The sequence below is a fragment of the Podarcis erhardii genome (assembly GCF_964252035.2).
Source record: "Podarcis erhardii genome assembly, chromosome: 8".
Classification (NCBI taxonomy): Eukaryota; Metazoa; Chordata; class Lepidosauria; order Squamata; family Lacertidae; genus Podarcis; species Podarcis erhardii.
The window spans coordinates 12,771,055-12,792,323 of record NC_138499.1 but is presented as its reverse complement, the minus strand read 5'-3'; the positions used below and the strand labels follow the sequence as shown (position 1 = coordinate 12,792,323).

The window sequence follows — 21,269 nt, the reverse complement described above, 5'->3', positions numbered from 1 at the left end:
CCTAACCTACCTTGGAAGGTTGTTTTGAGGGTAGTATGGAGGGGGCGGGCAGAGAATTGTGTAAAGCACCTCGAGCTCCTTGGAAGAGGAAAGTTGGATTGCAAATGTGAAAAAAAAGAATGACAGATATGTACCAAAGTGTGATTGCTTTGTACTTCTGAGTAGCCGGGAAGAACTGTAACCACATCGGAATTCAGGTCCTCTTTTTAAATGACTCTCCCTCAGACGTTTCCATTCATTTTGTGCTTTGCTCATCTCCCTGGCTCTCTCCCCTCTCTCTGTGTAACCACGAAGCAATAATACAGCAACTTGCTTTTTAAAATTGCAATGAAACATGGCTGAAAGTTAGCATGTGTCATGCCCCTGGAGAGACGGGAGAGGGGCTGTTCTGCTTCTAGAGTTACTAAGCACTTACGGTAAAAAATCTCCTCATCATCCTGAATCCCTTCCAAAGCTCCAAACTCTCTCTTTTTTCCCCCGTGGGGAACTGGCAAACCGGCTGTTGCTGTTGCTGCTGCGTCACTCAGATTTCTTCCCCTTTCGCCACGCCGTTTGGGAAATGTGGTCTCTCAAGGAAATGCAGTGTTTTGTCTTAGTGCGAATAGCAAGAGTTTGCTCTTATGTAATCCTGCCTTTCATTTGATTCCAGCCTGCTTGGTGAAGAGGAAAAACATTGCGATGTGATCTGATGAAGTTGTAGTCCACAAAAGGGTGTGCCGCAGGGCAGTGTTGTTAATAATAATAATAATAAACCCCGCCCATCTGGCTGGGTTTCCCCAGCCACTCTGGGCAGCTTACAGCATATATAACAACATAACAAAGCCTCAAACATTAAAAACCTTCTGATACAGAGCAGCCTTCAGATATCTTCTAAAAGTCAGGTAGTTCTTTATTTCCTTGACATCTGATGGAAAGGTGTTCCACAGGGTGGGCATCACCACCGAAAAGGCCCTCTGCCTGGTTGTCTGTAACCTCGCAATGAGGGAACCTCCAGAAGGCCCTCGGAGCTGGACCTCAGTTTCTGGGATGAACAATGGGGGTGGAGATGCTCCTTCAGGTATACTGGGCCAAGGCCGTTCTGCGAGAAGCCAGGTTACAGGGAACCAGGCAGAGGGCCTTCTTGGTAGTGGCACCTGCCCTGTGGAACGCCCTCCCACCAGATGTCAAAGAGAACAACAACTACCAGACTTTTAGAAGACATCTGAAGGCATCCCTGTTTAGGGAAGCTTTTAATGTTTAACAAACCACTGTATTTTAATACTTTGTTGGAAGCCGCCCAGAGTGGCTGGGGATGGCAAAGGTAGGCTGGTTACCCACCTTTAATTTAGATTAATTGTTTAATTAAGAAATTAGTTAATTGAGTTAATTAATTAATTAATTAATTAATTAAGCGATTTTTAAAAGGGTCAGTTGATCACCTGCCTCTTGCGCTGCTAGCTGTTTCAGCTCTGGAAGCATATATAAGCCTCTGGCAATTCGGCAGCCATCCAGAAAGGATATGTCCTCTCCCTGTTATATCTCAGACTCTGGCCAGAAATAGAACGTGAGCTATTGTTAATATAAGGGGTCAGTGAGCCTCATGGCGAGCCTTAAAATAGATATTTGCCAAAGATTCTTCAGAAGGAGAAGGGGGCAGGGTGGAATCCTGCATCTAGACCCTTTATTTTGACAGTACACAGCATCAGATTCAGCCGCTTGCATTTCCAGATAAACGTGCAGTCCCAGTCATTTCTGTCAAGGCTGTACCTGGAAAAAAAACTCCCCACGAGGGAGTAAGTGTGTTGCATCTCTTTGATTGTAATAGGCTGCAGAAGCATCACCTCAATTATCATAGAATTGTAGCGTTGGAAAGGACCGCGATCTAGTCTAACCCCCTGCCCAACGTGGGCTCAAACCCACGACCCCACGGTTATAGAGTCTCACACTCTACCCACTGGGCTACCCCAGCATTAATTCCAGTTGTTCCCTTAAGTGGGAAGAGATCTCCCCCTTTCCACATTTTGTCATTGGAATGAATACAATAAATTGGCATCTGTACTAAATATTGGCCTGGTGAACGAGTTATTAGCCTACTTGCCCAGAGAGAGAGACTGTAGCTCAGAGCGTCTATCTTGCATATCGAAGGCCGGCAGGTTCGATCCCCGGCAATTCCAGGTAGGGCTGGGAGAAACCCCTGCCCAGAACCCTGGAGGGCTGCTGCCAGTCAGTGCAGGGTTGAGCTAGATGGACCCAATGCTCCAGCTCTGCATAAGGCATCATCTTCCTAGGTTCTTATGCAGGGCTAGGGACTTGTGCATTATGTGCTTACACAACTGGGCTGTGTCTGGGAAGCAGCCACAGAAGTAAGAAATGGACGGTGTGTTGGTGTGACAAAAGGTGTGTAGGCTCAGTCACTGGAGGGTACCGGCTTGGGTTTGTTTCACACGTTTCAAAGAATTGTTGGGATCCCATTGGGCCTCCATGTCTTTTCATTTGCAGCTGTTCTGGGGCGAAACGACAGCAGGACAGCTTGAATTTCGTGCTTTGAAAGTCCCCAGTTTCCCACAAAGCTGAGACCAGCTTGGAGTATATTAGATGGTCGGCGGCAAATCTCTCTTTACGCCTTCCAGGAATTGATGGTTGCCTTGACTTAAAAGACTCTTGATATGCTGCTGGCGTGTGTGTGTGTGTGTGTGTGTGTGTGTGTTTTAAACAAACAACAACATTTTTCATCCTTCTGGTAGGTCAGATCTGCATCTGCCACAATTTCATTTTTCTCTCCATCTTATTTGCATGATGAGTCTGTCAGCATTTCAGGCCCTCCTCTATAAAGAGACATTTGGCTCTGTTTCTTGAAGCTGGGCAGCCCCTGTGACTGGAAACTACCAATGGGGGAAGCCCCCCCAGTTTTTTCTCGTTCTGCAAGAGAGCCTCTGACCAGTTCTGCAAGCCGTAAAAATAAATCCAGCTTGCATGCATTTTGTTTTTGTTTTAAAAAATCAACTTTTTATTGTGCAGCCAAAGGTCCAAATATCAAGGCGTTCACCTCTATTGCTGATTTTGAACTGTTTGTGAAAAGCAATGACAAACCTAGACAGCATCTTAAAAAGCAGAGACATCACCTTGCCAACAAAGGTCCGTATAGTTAAAGCTATGGTTTTCCCAGGAGTGATGTATGGAAGTGAGAGCTGGACCATAAAGAAGGCTGATCGCCGAAGAATGGATGCTTTTGAATTATGGTGCTGGAGGAGACTCTTGAGAGTCCCATGGACTGCAAGAAGATCAAACCTCTCCATTCTTAAGGAAATCAGCCCTGAGTGCTCACTGGAAGGACAGATCCTGAAGCTGAGGCTCCAATACTTTGGCCACCTCATGAGAAGAGAAGACTCCCTGGAAAAGACCCTGATGTTGGGAAAGACAAGGAGAAGGGGACGACAGAGGACGAGATGGTTGGATAGTGTTCTCAAAGCTATCAGCATGAGTTTGACCAAACTGCGGGAGGCAGTGGAAGACAGGAGTGCCTGGTGTGCTCTGGTCCATGGGGTCACAAAGAGTCGGACACGACTAAACGACTAAACAACAACAACAGAATGATTCTGACATATCCACATTTCCTGGGAATGCAGTCCCCACTTGGTTTCCTCTTTAAATTGTGCCTCTTCACCACTTCACCAAGGCTCACTCACAGGTAGTTGCAGACCTGAAGATATTGTGATGGGATGTGGGCATCGGTATGTCAGTCTTAAATGAGAGGGGCGATTGAAAACCCTGAGCTTCTGATTCCGACAACCAAAGTTTATCAAATTGCAGAGCAAACTTCCATCCACTGCAGCGCTAAATTCTAAACCTATTTGATTTAACAAGTTACCTCTTGCAAGAACTTATATCCAGCTCTAGAGGCCCATGTTTAACCAAAAGGAAAACCAGCACAACCATTCAGCGATTGCTTTGTTTTAAAAATGGAATCAGACTTGACGACTGCTCGTAAATCCTGGGAGGTTTAATTCTCTTGTTTTTCAACAGTAGTAACTTGCATTAAAGACCAATGTTTACTTAAAAACATGAGGCTGAGGCTACAGTCATAACACACATGCAGATGCTGAAAGCTGGTGCGTTTCTGTGTGTTATGATACAGCACAGTTGCTACGCCACCGGCTTGAAGGATTACTACTGCTGATGGGCTGGTCCTCTGCCTGACCTCCAAGCCTCCAAATGGGGTGTTTCTTGTGGCAGGGATAGGGGTGAAGAAGAAGAAGAGTTTGGATTTGATATCCCGCCTTTCACTCCCCTTAAGGAATCTCAAAGCGGCTAACATTCTCCTTTCCCTTCCTCCCCCACAACAAACACTCTGTGAGGTGAGTGGGGCTGAGAGACTTCAAAGAAGTGTGACTAGCCCAAGGTCACCCAGCAGCTGCATGTGGAGGAGCAGAGACGCGAACCCCTTTCCCCAGATTACGAGACTACCGCTCTTAACCACTACACCACACTGATGCTTTGTACCCCCAAAGTCAGCCTTCAGCATTCCATCTGGGGTTCCCAGATGTGCTTGGACTACAACTCCCATCAACCCTGATGATTGACTGATTTGGCTGGGGATTATGGGAGTCGTGGTGAGCCAGGCCCATTGTGCAGTTGGCTATCGGCCCTTTGCAACCACCGTTCGAAATTAGCCAGCTGCTAGGAGCATTTTGCACCTGGCTTTCAGCTATTTGCGACCAAGGTGGGGATGCCTAGGCGTCAAGATGGACCCTAACATCTCTACCATCTGGAGATGCATGCCTGGAGATCCTTGGATCTCGAATATTTTCACACACTAGCAATGCATCCTATATATGCAGATACAGATAGGTAGCCGTGTTGGTCTGCCATAGTCAAAACAAAACAAATTCCTTCCAGTAGCACCTTAAAGACCAACTAAGTCAGTTCTTGGTATGAGCTTTCGTGTGCATGCACACTTCTTCAGATACACTGAAACAGAAGTTTCCAGACCCTTCTATATAGTGAGAAGGTGGGGAGGGGTATTACTCAGAAGGGTGGTGGGAATGGGTGATTGGCAGATAGCTGTGATGAGCCTGTTGACGACTCTTAACGACTGCAATAGGTCTTACAGGAAAAAGCAAGGGGTGAAAAGGTGAAAAATGGCTTTGTCATGTATAATGAGATAAGAATCCAAGGTCTTTGTTCAGACCAGGTTTCTCCATTGTTTTGAGTTTGGTGATAAGTTGTAATTCAGCAGCTTCTCTTTCCAGTCTATTTCTGAAATTCCTTTGTAGTAAAACAGCTACTTTGAGATCTTGTATAGAATGTCCTGGGAGATTGAAATGTTCTCCTACTGGTTTCTCTGTCTTGTGATTCCTGATGTCCGATTTATGTCCGTTTATTCTTTGGCGTAAGGTCTGGCCTGTTTGTCCAATATAGAGAGCTGAAGGACACTGTTGGCATTTTATGACATACACAATGTTAGACGATGAGCAATTAAATAGTCCCGAGATGGTATGTGTGATGTTGTTGGGGCCAGTAATGGTGTTGTCCGGGTGTATGTGGCAGCAAAGTTGGCATCTGGGTTTATTGCAGGCTCTGGTGCCAGTGTCCGTGTTAGGTCTGGTTGTAGTATTATTGTGGGTTAGGAGTTGTTTAAGACTGGGTGGCTGTCTGTAGGCAATGAAAGGTCTTCCTCCCAGAGCTTGAGAAAGAGAACTGTCATTGTCCAGGAGAGGTTGTAGATCTATATATGCAGACTTTCTCTGGATAAAGTGATTTTTCTTCTTTTAAGTTCTCAAAGTTCTTATCTTAGCACCGGGTTGTCATCTGAACTAGCCAGATGTTAACTGAGAATCACAGTCAGTCTACCATTTGAAAAGAGCCAGGGCTTTTTGGGCTGTGGCTCCGATCTGGAGGAACGCTCTGGCACAAGAGACTAGGGCCCTGCGGGACTTGACATCTTTCCGAATGGCCTGCAAGACAGAGCTGTTCCACCAGGCCTTTGGCCAAGGCACAGTCTGACCCCATCCTTTGGTAATCCTCACAGAACTCTAGCCCAATGGTTGCCATTAATTTGATTTTGAATTGATTTCAGAATGAATTGATTTTAGAATGCTGTGTTACTTTTATTGTCGGTAGCCGCTCTGAGCCCGGCTTCGGCTGGGGAGGGAGGGATATAAATAAATTATTATTATTATTATTATTATTATTATTATTATTATTATTATTATTATTGACAGACACTAGAGCCATCTTGCCCCCAAATGGCATCTAGATACAATGGAACCTCGGAAGTCGAACTTAATCAGTTCTGGAAGAACGTTTGACTTGCAAAATATTCGGATTCCGAGGTGTGACTTCCGATTGGCTGACAGCTAGGCCTTTTGCAGATCGGAAGTCACGTCGGACGTTCGGGTTCCAAGGAATGTTCGAAAACTGGGTCTTCAATGTTCGGGAGCTGAAACATTTGGGAATGGAGCCGTTCAAGAACTGAGGTTACACTGTACAGTCATACCTCAGGTTAAAGTAGCTTTGGGTTAAGCGTTTTCGAGTTGCGCTCCGCTGCGACCCGGAAGTAATGGAACACGTAACTTCCGGGTTTCGCTGTATTGCGCATGCGCAGACACTCAAAATGACGTCACGCGCATGTGCAGACACGGCGAATTGTGACACATGCAGACGCGGGTTGCATTCGCTTCAGGATGCGAACGGGGCTCCGGAACGGATCCCGTTCACATCCAGAGGTACCACTGTATTCTGTTTTGGCAACTGCAACCATGGTTTAAGGAGCCATTTGGAGCCTAGCTTATAACTCTGAGTTTCTAACACTGGTTGTGGCAACTGCAACCTTTGTTTACGATGCCGTTTGGGGTCTAACTTATACACCTGAATTTCTAACCCTGCAAATATCCCTAGACTTTCTAGAAGGATGCATTCTTCCTAGATAGCAATGAGAACGACACAGGTGCTGCTGAAAGAGCTGTTGGCCGTTGTTGCAGCGATATGCCTGCTATTTTGGGCAGCGCTCAAGCTGTTCGTTGCTGATGCTGCCGGCCTTTTTCGAGGAGCCTGCTGGGCTGTTGGAGCCCCAGCAGCTCAACAGCTCAGCGAAATGGGTCAGCGGCCCTGGGCACCTTGTTAGTTGCTTGACTCAGCAGCGGGGCTGTTTGTTTGCCTCCTCTGCGATGGGCTTATTCAAATGCGTTTGCTGCTGAGGTGGTTCTCTGTAGCAAGGCACACACCATAGGCCCTGAACGATGGTGAGGCAGCCTCTGGCGCTGTTCTCCATTCCATTTGTGCAGGCTATGCCAGTCGCCGGCGTTGGCATGCCTTGGCAGAGGTGTTTCCACCCTCCCCCTGAATTGGCCCATGATGCCATCTGCACAATTAAACCAGTGAAGGCGGTGAAAGTCCTGTGTGAGTGCCTGGAGGCGGTTGGAGGATGGATGGCGGTTAACAGATTGAGGTTGAATCCTGACAAGACAGAAGTACAGTGGTACTTTGGGTTAAGAACCTAATTCATTCTGGAGGTCCGTTCTTAACCTGAAACTGTTCTTAACCTGAAGCACCACTTTAGCTAATAGGGCCTCCTGCTGCCGCCATGCCACCAGAGCATGATTTCTGTTCTTATCCTGAAGCAAAGTTCTTAACCTGAGGTAGTATTTCTAGGTTAGTGGAGTCTGTAACCTGAAGCGTATGTAACCTGAGGTACCACTGTACTGTTTTGGGGGGACAGGGGGTGGGTGTGTGGGACTCCCTGGTCCTAAATGGGGTAACTGTGCCCCTGAAGGACCAGGTGCGCAGCCTGGGAGTCATTTTGGACTCACAGCTGTCCATGGAGGCAGGGCAGCTGTTTATCAGCTCCATCTGGTACGCAGGCTGAGACCCTACCTGTCCGTAGACTGTCTGGCCAGAGTGGTGCATGCTCTAGATATCTCCCACTTGGACTACTGCAATGCGCTTTACATGGGGCTACCTTTGAAGGTGACCCGGAAACTGCAATTAATCCAGAATGTGGCAGCTAGACTGGTGACTGGGAGTGGCCACTGGGACAACATAACACCGGTCCTGAGAGATCTGCATTGGCTCCCAGTACGTTTCCGAGCACAATTCAAAGTGTTGGTGCTGACCTTTAAAGCCCTAAATGGCCTCGGTCCAGTATACCTGAAGGAGAGTCTCCACTCCCATCATTCTGCCCAGACACTGAGGTCCAGGGCCGAGGGCCTTTTGGTGGTTCCCTCATTGCGAGAAGTGAGGTTACAGAGAACCAGACAGAGAGCCTTCTCAGTAGTGGCGCCCACCCTGTGGAACGCCCTCCTATCAGATGTCAAGGAAATAAGCAGCTATCTTATTTTTAAAAGACATCTGAAGGCAGCCCTGTTTAGGGAAGTTTTTAATATTTAATGCTGTATTGTTTTTAACACTTGATTGGGAGCCGCCCAGAGTGGCTGGGGAGGCTCAGCCAGATGGGCGGGGTATAAATAATAAATTATTATTAATATATAAATTAATTAAAGCAGGGGATTTCCACTGGCAGCTCCGTGCTGGGCTAACGCAGCCTATGCTTGAGCAAGAGAAATGCTTTGTGTAATTGGGTCATGTGGCGGCATGTGATATTTGGAAGATATTAGGCTTGGCTCTTTCTTCCCTCAGAGTCTTTCTTCCCTTGGCGTCTTTCTTCCCTCAGAGTGCTTGCGATGCCAGCATGCATCTGGGGACTTTCGGCTTCAAGAACCCTTGCAACTAGATCCTTATAGGTGCTGAGCCATGCTTGCAAAAACCGGATCAGGCCAACAGTTCCAGCAGCGGCCAGCCAGGTGCCACTGGGATTCAGGCAAGCAGCAGAAGGAAACATCTTCCTTGACATCTGCTGTTGGCAAACTGGTGTCTACAGGTATTGAAAGACAGCGTTGCATAGTGGTTGGAGTGCCAAACTAGGTAAAAAAGGTAAAGGACACCTGGACGATCAAGTCTAGTCAAAGGCAACTTTGGGGTTGCGATACTCATCTTGCTTTCAGGCCGAGGGAGCCGGCGTTTGTCCACAGACAGCTTTCCAGGTCATGTGGCCAGCATGACTAAACCGCTTCTGGTGCAACAGAACACCGTGACAGAAACCAGAGCAGCGCATGGAAATGCTGTTTATCTTCCCACTGCAGTGGTACCTATTAATCTACTCGCACTGGTGTGCTTTCGAACTGCTAAGTTGGCAGGAGCTGGGACTGAGCAACGGGAGCTCACTCCATTGTGGGGAATCGAACTGCCAACCTTCTGATTGGCAAGCCCAAGAGGCTCAGTGGTTTAGACCACAGCGCCACCCGTGTCCTATAAGTGCCGAACTAGGACCTGGGAGGCCAGTGTTTGAATCCTCATTAAGCCATGAAGACTGCAGAAACTTTAAGTCAGACTTTCTCAACCTGTGGGTCCCCAGATGTTGTTGAACTACAACTCCCATTACTCCGAGCTAGCAAGGCCAGACCTCAGGAATGATGGGAGTTGTAGTCCAACAACATCTGGGGACCCACAGGTTGAGAACCGCTGAAGAGGGACCTCTTCAGGAAGGCGGAACTTCTAACAAGCCTTACTCTAAGGCTGGCTGCTGCTGAAGCAACATCGGAGCTCTGATGGGATCCAGCCTGAACCCTGTGCAAATTCCTTGCCTCCAATGAGCTCAGTGCTTGCATCATAGCATTTTTTGGCCCTCTAGATATTGCTGGGCTGCAACTCTCATGTAATCATAGAGTTGGAAGGGTCCCGAGGGTCATCTAGTCCAACCCCCCTGCAGTGCAAATACCTCAACTAGATCATACATGACAGATGGCCATCCAACCAGTGCTTGAAAATCTCCAAGGAAGGAGAGACCACACTTTTCAAGGGAGAGCGTTCCACTGTCAAACTGTCTTACTGCTAGAAGTTTAGTCAAAATGTCCCTTCTTGTCACTTGAAGCCATGGGTTTGAGTCCATCCTTCCAGATCAGGAGAAAACAAGCTTGTTCCCTCTTCCATGGGATGACCCTTGAGATATTTGAAGATGGCTATCATGTCTCCCTTTGGTCTTCTCTTTTCCAGGCTAAACATACCTAGCTCCTTCAACCATTCCTCATCAGGCTTGGTTTCCAGACCCTTGGTCGCCCTCCTCTTTGCATGTTCCAGCTTGATGATACATTCCTTAAATTGCAGCATCATCACTTGGAAATTTTGTAGGGAGTTTTAAGTTGTAATTTCATGCGATGAAACTTCGGGTGGTATCCTGGCATATGGTTCTTGGTGTTTCTAATTCTTTGCTTGCTTCTGGAGCACAGATAAAATGAACATGCTTAGTTGCATCGCTATGCCACAAACTGATTTTTGTTTTCCAGGAAAAAAAACAATCAACTCCGAATTTTCTGGGAAACTCCAGATCAGGAGAAAACAAGCTTGTTCCCTCTTCCGTGTGACAGCTTTGAGATATTTGAAGAAGGCTATCATATCTCCTCTCAGTCTCCTCTTTTCCAGGTCCTTCAACTGTTTTCCAGCTCCTTCAACCATTCCTCATAGGGCTTGGTTTCCAGACCCTTTGTTGCCCCTTAACCTGCTTCGAGTACAGTGGTACCTCGGGTTAAGAAGTTAATTTGTTCTGGAGGTCTGTTCTTAACCTGAAACTGTTCTTAACCTGAAGCACCGCTTTAGCTAATGGGGCCTCTTGCTGCTGCAGTGCCGCCGCTGCACGATTTCTGTTCTCATCCTGAAGCAAAGTTCTTAACCCGAGGTAATATTTCTGGGTTAGTGGAGTCTGTAACCTGAAGCATCTGTAACCTGAAGCGTATTTAACCCAAGGTACCACTTTATTTTCTAGCCCTTGGACCAGAGTGTTTGATAGAACGGGACAGAGAGAGAGAGAGAGAAAGAGAAACAGTATGTGGTAGAACAGGGGTCAGCAACACTTTTCAGCTGTGGGCTGGTCCACCGTCCCTCAGAGCATGTGGTGGGCTGGAATATATTTTTTGGGGGGGGCGGGGAATGAATGAATTCCTATGCTCCACAAATAACCCAGAGATGCATTTTAAATAAAAGCACACATTCTACTCATGTAAAAACACGCTGATTCTCAGACCATCGGCCAGATGGAGAAGGTGATTGGGCCGCATCCAGCCTACGGGCCTTAGGTTGCCTACCCCTGTGCTAGACCGACCCCAGACTACGGAAGCATTGCAGGAAACGTATTTGCAATGGGCTTGAGTAAAATGGAATCAAGAGGGACATCTCCCTAACCGGGACTCTGCTAAGAAGGCTGATCGGGGAGGTCTCTGGATAATAAATCACCTACTGACGTCTGGAGTTCATTGAACTTCCTTGCTCGAATCTCTGCCTTGGGTCCCTTTCACTATAATGGCCTTCTTGTGCACCTGTGCCGCCTTTTGTGACGGGCGATTGCTGGGTTTCTAAAGTGTGAATTGCTTTATTTATTTACGGGGGCTTTTGCAGAACCGGCGGCCTGCCTTTGGAACCAGATCTGACGCAGTGAAATAAAAGACGCCGAACGGCAGATCGGCAGATGCAGAGATGAATGCCAAGTATGTGTGTAGGGAAAACACAACAGAATTCCCTTTCTTTCTTTCTTTCTTTCTTTCTTTCTTTCTTTCTTTCTTTCTTGCAAGTAGGCATTTCATTTTGGCAGCACTCTCTGAACTGTTGGGAGAATAGGGGCTCCTTCTTGCCTCTCTTTCTCTCTCCTTGGAGTAGAAAATGAGAAGGTTCTTCTTTTCCACGTCTTCTTTTAGGGTCGTTATTCAGTTTTGTTTCATTTTACAAAGGTGCCGAGTGCCAGACCCCCGTAGAGCCCATCAGGACTCTATATGCTCTGCACCAAACTCGCTGTGAAACCCTCTGCTAAGAAGAACCTCGGCATATCAAGAACCTTGGCATATACTCACCCTTTTTAATGTAGTGCCTCCTCTATTTCCAATTCGCGGCAGAAGGAATGAGTCTACAGGTTCAGTGTACCTGTCCCCGTAGCTCCGCACTGCTTAGTGAGTGTGCTCTCTGGAATCGCCAAAGTACTTTCATAATTGCTGCCTTTAAGAACTAGAAACTTGGGTTTCTATTTTCTTCTTGTTGTTCCCTAGGATTGTGGATCGTAGAATCATAGAATTGTAGAGTTGGAAGGGACCCCGAGGCCATCTAGTCCAACCCTCTGCAATGCAGGAATCTCAGCTAAAGCATCCATGACAGATGGCCATCCAGCCTCTGCTTAAAAACCTCCAAGGAAGGAGAGTCCACAGACTCTGGTGGGAGACTGTTCCACTGTCAAACAACCCTTACTACCCGAAAGTTATTCCTGATGTTTAGTCGGAATCTCCTTTTTTGTAACTTGAAGTCATGGGTTCAAGTCCTACCCTCCAGAGCAAGGGAAGACAAGCTTGCTCCATCTTCTAGGTAGCAGCCCTTGAGATATTTGAAGGTGGCTATCATATCTCCTCTCAGTCTCCTCTTTTTCCAGGCGAAACATACCCATCTCCTTCAACTGTTCCTCTTCTTGGTCTCTCTCCTCTGCACAAAATGGAAGGTGCTTGGGCGGCCGAGGAAAATAACATCCCTTTGTTTAGTTGTCTCCCACCTCTCTTGCCCGGCCCATGTCTCCTGCCGGGGAAAACCGTCTATCAAAAACTTCACTCCCCACAACACCTACTCACTATGGGCCCTACTAAAACAAACAGTCTAATTGGTCAACGTCTAAAAGATATCGAGCATGATTCTCTGGCTCCATATCTGCACAAACTTAGCATCCCAAAATTCAGACGTGCTTTTATACTTGCAAGACTGGATGTTTTGCCATCTGCGGTACTTGAGGGTCGATTCCAGAAGATCCCGCCTGAGAAACGTCTTTGCCTCTGTGGAGATGGTAGCACCGAAACAGCGGCACACGTCCCCTGTCCTGTACTCTCTACAAAGACCTGAGAAACGAGATCATCACCCCACTCGTACTAACCATCCCAGGGCACTCAACCACTGCCACCATGTCCTTTCTTCTATCAGATCAAAATGAGCAGATAACAGCAGGGACAATCAGAATGAGGGCCACTATCTAACTGCTGATTCAGGACTTTAAATTGTGCTCTTATATCAAATTTCCTTTTCTGCGTTTAAGGTAAAGGTAAAGGGACCCCTGACCATTAGGTCCAGTCGTGGCCGACTCTGGGGTTGCGGCGCTCATCTCGCTTTGTTGGCCGAGGGAGCCAGAGCAAAGCTTCCAGGTCATGTGGCCAGCATGACTAAGCCGCTTCTGGCGAACCAGAACAGTGCACGGAAACGCCGTTTACCTTCCCGCTGGAGTGGTACCTGTTTATCTACTTGCACTTCGACGTGCTTTCGAACTGTTGCGAATAAAGATTTATCTCTTTCTCTCCTGCCGGGAATGAGGCAGGAAAACTCAGGATGTTACAGAGGAGAGAGAGGGAGCGAAAACTGTCTGTGGGAACGCTGTTCAGTCAATGGCAGCCTGCGTTATCCACACGATCTCATCCCAAACTTGGTTCTGGCTTTTCTGTGACCTGGGAGGGTTGTCTTTCAGACCAGAGGCCACATTCCGGTCCACGCAGGTTTCCGGGGGCCACATGCCAGTGGCGGATGGGCCTAGGGTTGAAGCAATGACTGTCATTTTTACTTTTTGCAAGCTTCTGTGCAGGCTCACACAGCCCTCTCTGCCCTCTAAGCTGGCAAACGAGCTCAAGGGCAGGCGGAATCGTTTGAGGTGAGGCCTGTGGTTTGTAGAGAAAGAGAGTGTGGCCTCTGGAGGGTCCTGAAAGCCACATAAGAAGACTTGGAGGGCCACACGTCCTACATCCCCAGGCCTGAGGTTTTCCATCCCTGCCGTAAAACGGCTCACCTCTCTTTCTCAGGTATACCTGGGCTGTTCTTGCCGTCTTTGGGACCCCTCTTCCGACCCAAGCCTCCAGCCAATCCTTTTCTCATATCAATGCGCTGCCAACGATGCTTTGGCCACCAGACCACCTGTTGATCATTTCCAGGGTGGGGAGGGGTGGTGGTGTGGGAACTGTGCAAGATGCTTGCACGGAAAGCCACGCGGAAATGATTTCTAGCCAAATTAACCAGAAAGGCTCCTGAATGAGCAGGCCAGCGGCTTGCTAGCTACTCCCAGTCGCTGTGGCGAGTAACAACGGGTTTGTAGCATTCATCTGGTGAAAGCAATTAAAGCAATAGTTCTGTGGGGTCCCCAGATGTTGTTGGACTACAACTCCCATCATCTGTAGCAAGCAAGGCCAGAGCTCAGGGATGGTGGGAGTTGTAGTCCAACAACATCTGGGGACCCACAGGTTGGGAACTGCCAAATTAAAGTTTGTTCCTGCTCTGTGGTTGCTGCAAACACTTAACCTGTTCTTCGAGCATCTAAGCTCCCTTCACCCCTTGCCCTCAAAATTTATATCGGGCGGGGAGTCTGTGGCCCTCCGGATGTTTCAAACAACTACTCGCATCGGGCACAGCCTGCACGGATGATGGGAGTTGTAGTCCAGCAGAATCCAGAAGACCACACGTTGCTCTGATCTGCATGTTTTTATACCGGTGTGGCCCAGACCATAGCTACGCCTTCTCCTGAGATTATCCTGCAAAATAGATCAGGAAACAAGTAACCATTTTTAAGCTGTTTGTCCCTGTCTCTTCCGGTGAAGGAAATGAGGACCACAGGGCCAGAGGCGAAAGGAGACAGAGTCACAAATGTGAATCTCACCATTTATGCAGTAGGGCGGTTTCATCACACACACACACACACACACACCTGAGATCTGGCCTGGAGGGGGAATAAGCCTTGTGCTGTTAATAACCTTGCGTAATAATTGCCGGCTCCTTTTGTAATCATCGGGTGGGGGGTGGGCAGGTTCAGTGCCAGCTGAAGAAGGAGGCAGCCAGCCCAGCTTGCTTGGAAGAGACCCACGGACGAGGATTCTTGCTCAAAGAGGCTGGCAAAGAAAGCGATCGGATATCAAAGAGGAAGGGATACAATGCCCCTCTCTGCACGAGGCAAGGGGAGTTAGAAGGAACCATGAGGTGGAAGAAAACACATTGAGGTGCAGCTGCTCCAAGCGGCCAGTGGTTTTCTTTTCCAGCCGAGCGAGCCAGCCGTGAGATTGTGCAATGCGAATGTTCCTTTTTACATGTATTTCTCTCTCTGTGCTTGGGGAAAAGCCATGATGACAACTTGGAAGTTTGGGGATTTTATGCTATACTTCTGAAACTGGTGTACTACAAGAAATCACCTGCGTTGGAGAAGGAGCCAGCTGCAATCTTGGGCATTTCCAGGTGTCAGGCTGTGGAAGACCCTTGTCTGAAAATCCCAACCAGCCTCTCTCAACCTCCGGATCCTAGATGCTGTTGGACTACAACTCCCATCATTCCTAACCAGCATGGCCAGTGGTTAGAAATTATGGGAGTTGTGGTTCAAGGACATCTGGGGACCCAAGGTTGAGGAAGTTTGGTGTAGACCATTGGTCTTCAAATGATGTGTCATGATGCACTGCTACAAAACGTGGAGAACTAATAATAATAATAATAATAATAATAATAATAATAATAACAACAACAACAACAACAACAACAACAACAACAACAACAACAACAACAACAATAATAAATTATACCCCGTCCACTCTGGGCAGCTCCCAAAAGAATTAAAAGCACAATAAAACATCAAACATTAAAAACATACCTATACAGGGTTGCCTTCAGATGTCTTCTAAAAGTCAGATGGTTCTTTTTTCCCTTGACATCTGATGGGAGGGCGTTCCACAGGGCAGGAGCCACCACTGAGAAGGCCCTCTGCCTGGTTCCCTGTAACCTCACTTCTCGCAGTGAGGGAACAACCAGAAATCCCTCGGATCTGGACCTCAGTGTCTGGGCTGAACGATAGGGGTGGAGACGCTCCTTCAGGTATACTGGGCCAAGGCCATTTAGGGATTTAAAGATCAGCACCAACATTTTGAATTGTGCTCGGAAATATACTGGGAGCCAATGTATGTCTTTCAGGACCGGTGTTATATGGTCTCGGCGACTCTCCAGATGTTTGCCGAACTACAACTCTCATCATCTCTGCCCATTGGCCATGCTTACTAGGGCTGATGGGATTTGTGTTCCCACAACATCTGGAGGTCCAAAGGTTCCCCACATCTGAGCTACTGAGCTGTAGCCTGATCTTAGGTAGGTTAGGACAGCAAGACTGCTTCCAAAGAAGTAGATGTGGGGAAATTAAAAGAAATAAAGGATCGCCACATGTGTTTGGGTTGAAGGTGAGTTGTGGGACTGTAAAAGTTTGTTTCGTTTTATTTTGAAAATAAAGCAAAGAAAGAAAGAAAGAAAGAAAGAAAGAAAGAAAGAAAGAGGCCTGGTAGGTTGTTCATTGCCAGGTCAATGTGCATAGGATTTTAGTTTTAATCGTATTGTACCTTAATTTCACCAGTGAGGTTGGGTGGGAATTTCCCCCAATTTATAAATTCATTAATAAGCAAGAATGGACGTCAGTAGCAAATAAAATGCTAATCAAATATGACAGTCTTGAAGTGTTTCACTTTGTTCACTAAATGCGAGTAAAATAAACATGCATCTGAAAAATCTCCGATGCAAACTGGATCTCTGATGCAAATTGTCCCACTTTGCAGAACCTGATTTGGTACATTTGATGAAAAGCTCCTCTTCGAGTGTTAGCAAGTTTGAACCATTCAGCCAAGGACACGGTGGCAGCTGGACTTACAAACTAGTAATCTCACTGCAATGTTATTTTTATTCCAGATGCTCCACCAGCAAACCTGAAAGTAGCGTTCAAAGTTGGGCTGGGAGAAGTTGGTTTTTTTTAAAAAAGGGAAGAGGATAAAATAACCGAGGCTAAAACCTCATTTGAAGCTTCCACTAAGGCATTTGTGTTAGGTGAGGCCACCAAGTTGCATTGTGTTTTTGTGTAACTAAATCACTCCTCCTACTGGTTTTCCAAACAAACTGGTAATAAGGTAAGGCAGGACTCCTGATACTTTATTTTTTTCTCTGAAAGGCTAAACTTACCTCTTGACTTGCATTCAAGTTTTCTGGTCTCCAAAGAAAACAGAAGCTCTTGATACTGAAAATCAAAGATTTCCGAGCATAGGATGGGAAGACTTTGCTGCACCTTCCATTTTTAAAGGCCATAGAGTCATAGAATTGCAGAGTTGGAAGGGACCCTGAGGATCATCTAGTCCAACCCCCTGCAATGCAGGAATACAGGGATCGAACCTGCAACCTTGGCATTATCAGCACCACACTCTAACCAGCTGAGCTATCCAGGCTGCTAGATGCTCTCACGTTTCCCACCAATTTAAGTAAACTCCTGATGCAGCAGGAGTGCTTGAATAATGGTTCTCTTTAACAACAGTTAAGGCATCTCTGAAGGGACACGGGTGGCGCTGTGGGTTAAACCACAGAGCCTAGGGCTTGCTGATCAGAAGGTCGGCAGTTCGAATCCCCGCGATGGGGTGAGCTCCCGTTGCTCGGTCCCTGCTCCTGCCAACCTAGCAGTTCAAAAGCATGTCAAAGTGCAAGTAGATAAATTGGTACCACTCCGGCGGGAAGGTAAACGGTGTTTCCGTGCGCTGCTCTGGTTCGCCAGAAGCGGCTTAGTCATGCTGGCCACATGACCCGGAAGCTGTACACCAGCTCCCTCGGCCAATAAAGCGAGATGAGTGCCGCAACCCCAGAGTCGTCTTCGACTGGACTTAATGGTCAGGGGTCCCTTTACCTTTAACTTTACCTTTAAGGCATTTCTGAAACCCTGGAATGCTGCTGCAGACAGCATTGAGCTGGATGGACAAATGGTCTGACTCTGTATAAGGTCCTAAATACATGCCACCATCTCCTCGTCCTGAATTCTTCTTCTTCTTCTTCTTCTTCTTCTTCTTCTTCTTCTTCTTCTTCTTCCTCTTCCTCTTCCTCTTCCTCTTCCTCTTCCTCTTCCTCTTCCTCTTCCTCTTCCTCCTCCTCTTCTTCTTCTTCTTCTCCTCCTCCTCCTCCTCCTCCTCCTCCTTCTTCTCTTTGTTGCCCGTCCATGCAACGGGCGGCTTCCAACAGATATAAAAACACAATGAAACATCAAACATTACAGGGCTGCCTCCAGATGTCTTCTAAAAATCAGATACAGTGGTACCTCGGGTTACAGACACTTCAGGTTATATACGCTTCAGGTTACAGACTCCGCTAACCCAGAAATAGTACCTCGGGTTAAGAACTTTGCTTCAGGATGAGAACAGAAATCGTGCTCCGGCAGCGCAGCGGCAGCAGGAGGCCCCATTAGCTAAAGTGGTGCTTCAGGTTAAGAACAGTTTCAGGTGAAGAACAGACCTCCGGAACGAATTAAGTTCTTAACCCGAGAGGTACCACTCTATTTGTATCCTTGTCATCTGCTGGGAGGGCATTCCACATGGCAGGAGAAGGCCCTCTGCCTGGTTCCCTGTAACCTCACTTCTTGCAGTGAGCGTACTACTAGAAGAAGTCCCTCAGAGCTGGACCTCAGTGTCCAGGCTCCTTCAAGAGTTGTCCCCTCGTACGAACCATGTGCGGCTTCCAGAATACACCCTCTTTGCATCTTCCTGAGACCGGGAAGGTTCTTGTCTCTGTAGGTTTGCTTGCAAGATAGGCAGGGCAGCTCCTGTTGGTACATGTTTTACGCGGTGCCTTCTCATGCAAATAGGAGGCGCCTTGTTTGGCTGTCGTAACTGAGGCATTGTCAGCAGCGTGCACCCAAAGGGCCTCCCTGCATGGAGAAGTTGGAGAGGGAACGAACTCTTTCCACTTCCTCGTCTGCTGTCTCCAGCACCTCGTTCTGCAAGCTCATCTGAAGTAGGGAAGGAAGAGAAGAGCCTGTCCATGTGGGCAGTCAGGTTGCCAAGGCGATGGGGATGGGATGTCTTCCTTCCAGGCCAATTTCAAAAGCCCATTGGTTGGTTTTTGGTGCCTTTGGCCGGGAAGAACCTTCTGCTTTCAGTTCGGTACCCAAAATGAGGAACATTGGGACATTTCAACTGTTGCAGACAATGGAACTGTTCCTGCAGTTCCTGGGCAAATTTTCAGCTTGACCCCTTCGCTTTTCCTTGCTGAAGGCTCGCCCTGACTGACTGGCTTTCTATATATTTTTTATTGTTAATCATATATTTTTATACCCCACCTTCCCCAGCCAAGACTGGGCTCAGGGTGGCTAACACCAGGTATAAAAGAATTGATTAAAATACAACTCAAAAACAAGATTAAAGTACAACATTAAAATGCAGCCTCATTTCAGTAGAAACTGAAATCAAAAGCTGAATTTTTACACATCTGATTGCACAAGGAACGGAAAAGGGGGGAAATCAAATAAAACCATCCGCTCACATGAAGGATTCAGGAACATTTATGTCTGTATAAGCCTTCCAGATTTCCAAAGAGGTGCTCAAACAAGGCTGATGTTCATACGAAATACGTCCACGTGTAACAAGGGCGGCGAGGACCTAGAATTGTAGAGTTTTAAGGGGCCCTGTGGGTCATCTAGTCCAACCCCCTGCAGTGCAGGAATCTCAGCTCCTTCAAGCCTCAAAATATATGTCTCTTATGTCTCTTATATCCCACTTTTTTCTCCAAGGATCTCATGGTGGTGTACATGACGATTAACCAATGGAGTGAAGTCATTAAATAAAAAAATAAAAACAGTATAAATTTGAGGTTTTGCTTCCTCTATTGGTTCTTTTCTGTCTTAGAATGAACTGGTCTGGCTGTCGCTTGTTTATGCAGCTACAAGATACCTTCCTTACCTGTACGGCTCTTTGGCTGTTCCGGTCACACCTGGAAAGGCATCAACTTGCAAGCAATTCGCAGCTCCCTAGGGAGGTCTCCAGGGCTGGGCGATGTCAGCTTTTCAACATTGTGATGTACAGTCATACCTTGGTTCTCAAATGGAATCCGTTCCGGAAGTCCATTCGACTTCCGAAAACGTTTGAAAACCAAGGCGCAGTTTTTGACTGGCTGCAGGAGCTTCCTGCAGCCAATCGGAAGCCACGTAAGATGTTTGGATTCCAAGGAACGTTCAAAAACTGGAACACTCACTTCCAGGTTTGCGGCATCCGGGAGCCAAAATGTTTGAGTCACCAGGCGTTCAAGAAGCAAGGTACTGCATTACCAGCCCCAGATATATCGCTAGATGAAGGCACCATCGTACTCTGGCCCTCAAACCAGTCCTGGGAGCAATGTGTCGCCCAGGCCTAGAGGGGTCTCGCGTGTAGGACATGTTAGCACGGCATCTGGATTTTGCATGGTACCTGTTATGTACTGAAGTTCTCACCCTGGGCCAGCAGGTGGATACTGTAGATAGTTTTCACTCAGGTCCACATATGCAAATAGGGGATTGAAAGTGACGTTCAGTGATTGGATAGTTACAGAAAGTGGTTACAGTTGCGTTGTACTGGAGCTCTATATAAGAAGGCTGGCTGAACCCTTCAGTTTATTCTGTTCTGGCCTGTGAATAAACAAGAGCTGTTTGAAGAACCGCTGTGTTGTCTGATATGTTCACCCACAGCTTAACAGTACGCAAACCATGTAAAGCTCAGAAGCAGCGGCCAGGGCAGCATCGTCTAAATGGATAAAGATTGTGAGAGAGAAAGAGAAGCCGAGTAAACCCCCCTCCTTTTTTTTTTTTTAAGCTTTTCATTTGTTGAAGTGATACAGTCACCAGGAAGCTGTGTTTCCTCCTTTTCCTTGGAAGAAGGAAGTCTCTTGTACAGGACCCCCTGATGTTTTTAAATACCGGTTGTGTGTTTTCTATTTTTTTATTTTAAAAAAGCAGAAATCGCAGTCCAGACAGGAAGTGATTAAGACATGAATAAAGATTTCAAATAGACTTGGGGTCAAGGGAAGGATGGAAGTCTGGCTGTGTGCCTGAGATGCTGGAGAAGAGAAGGGGCAGAATAATTAAGTCAGGAATGTGGGATGCAGCCCTGGGAAAAAATGAGGAGTGTTCCCTTTTGGAGGAGGCCGGTGGCCTTAGAGGGGCTTGGCGATCGGAAATTGCTTGTTTGCTGTCCATCATCTCCCTTTATTTCTAACTTTGAAGGTTTTCTCCTCATTTTATAGAGGCACACAGCAAGATTTTATCATATCTCCTTTTAAGGTCCTTCACTTTTGCAGGCATAAATCAAAGAGGCGAGTCACGGGGATACAAAGGCAACAATGGCATCATGTGCCTTTATTCTTTGTTTTTAGTTTTATTTGGGTGTCTGCACCCTGCTTCCCTCGCGATAGAAATCTTACTCGAGGCAGTTTGCAAAATAAATAAC

At 47.1% G+C, this 21,269-nt stretch overlaps 2 long non-coding RNA genes across 4 annotated transcripts in view; one reads left to right on the top strand and one right to left on the bottom strand.

Annotated features, from left to right (window-relative positions):
- Nucleotides 1–21,269, top strand: part of LOC309349113 — a 144,730-nt gene that overhangs the window by 66,897 nt on the left and 56,564 nt on the right. The window contains exon 3 of one of the 3 annotated variants that reach the window (XR_014159725.1): nucleotides 8,718–8,907. The exons of 1 other annotated variant lie outside the window; for it this stretch is intronic. This is a non-coding gene — a long non-coding RNA (uncharacterized lncRNA). Of the gene's footprint in view, nucleotides 1–8,717; nucleotides 9,076–21,269 lie in introns of those variants that run through there. One more of the 3 variants, XR_014159726.1, reaches the window with a different exon arrangement.
- Nucleotides 11,543–21,269, bottom strand: part of LOC309349160 — an 88,146-nt gene continuing 78,419 nt past the window's right edge. The window contains exon 2 of the long non-coding RNA XR_014159780.1: nucleotides 11,543–12,424. This is a non-coding gene — a long non-coding RNA (uncharacterized lncRNA). The remainder of the gene's footprint in view (nucleotides 12,425–21,269) is intronic.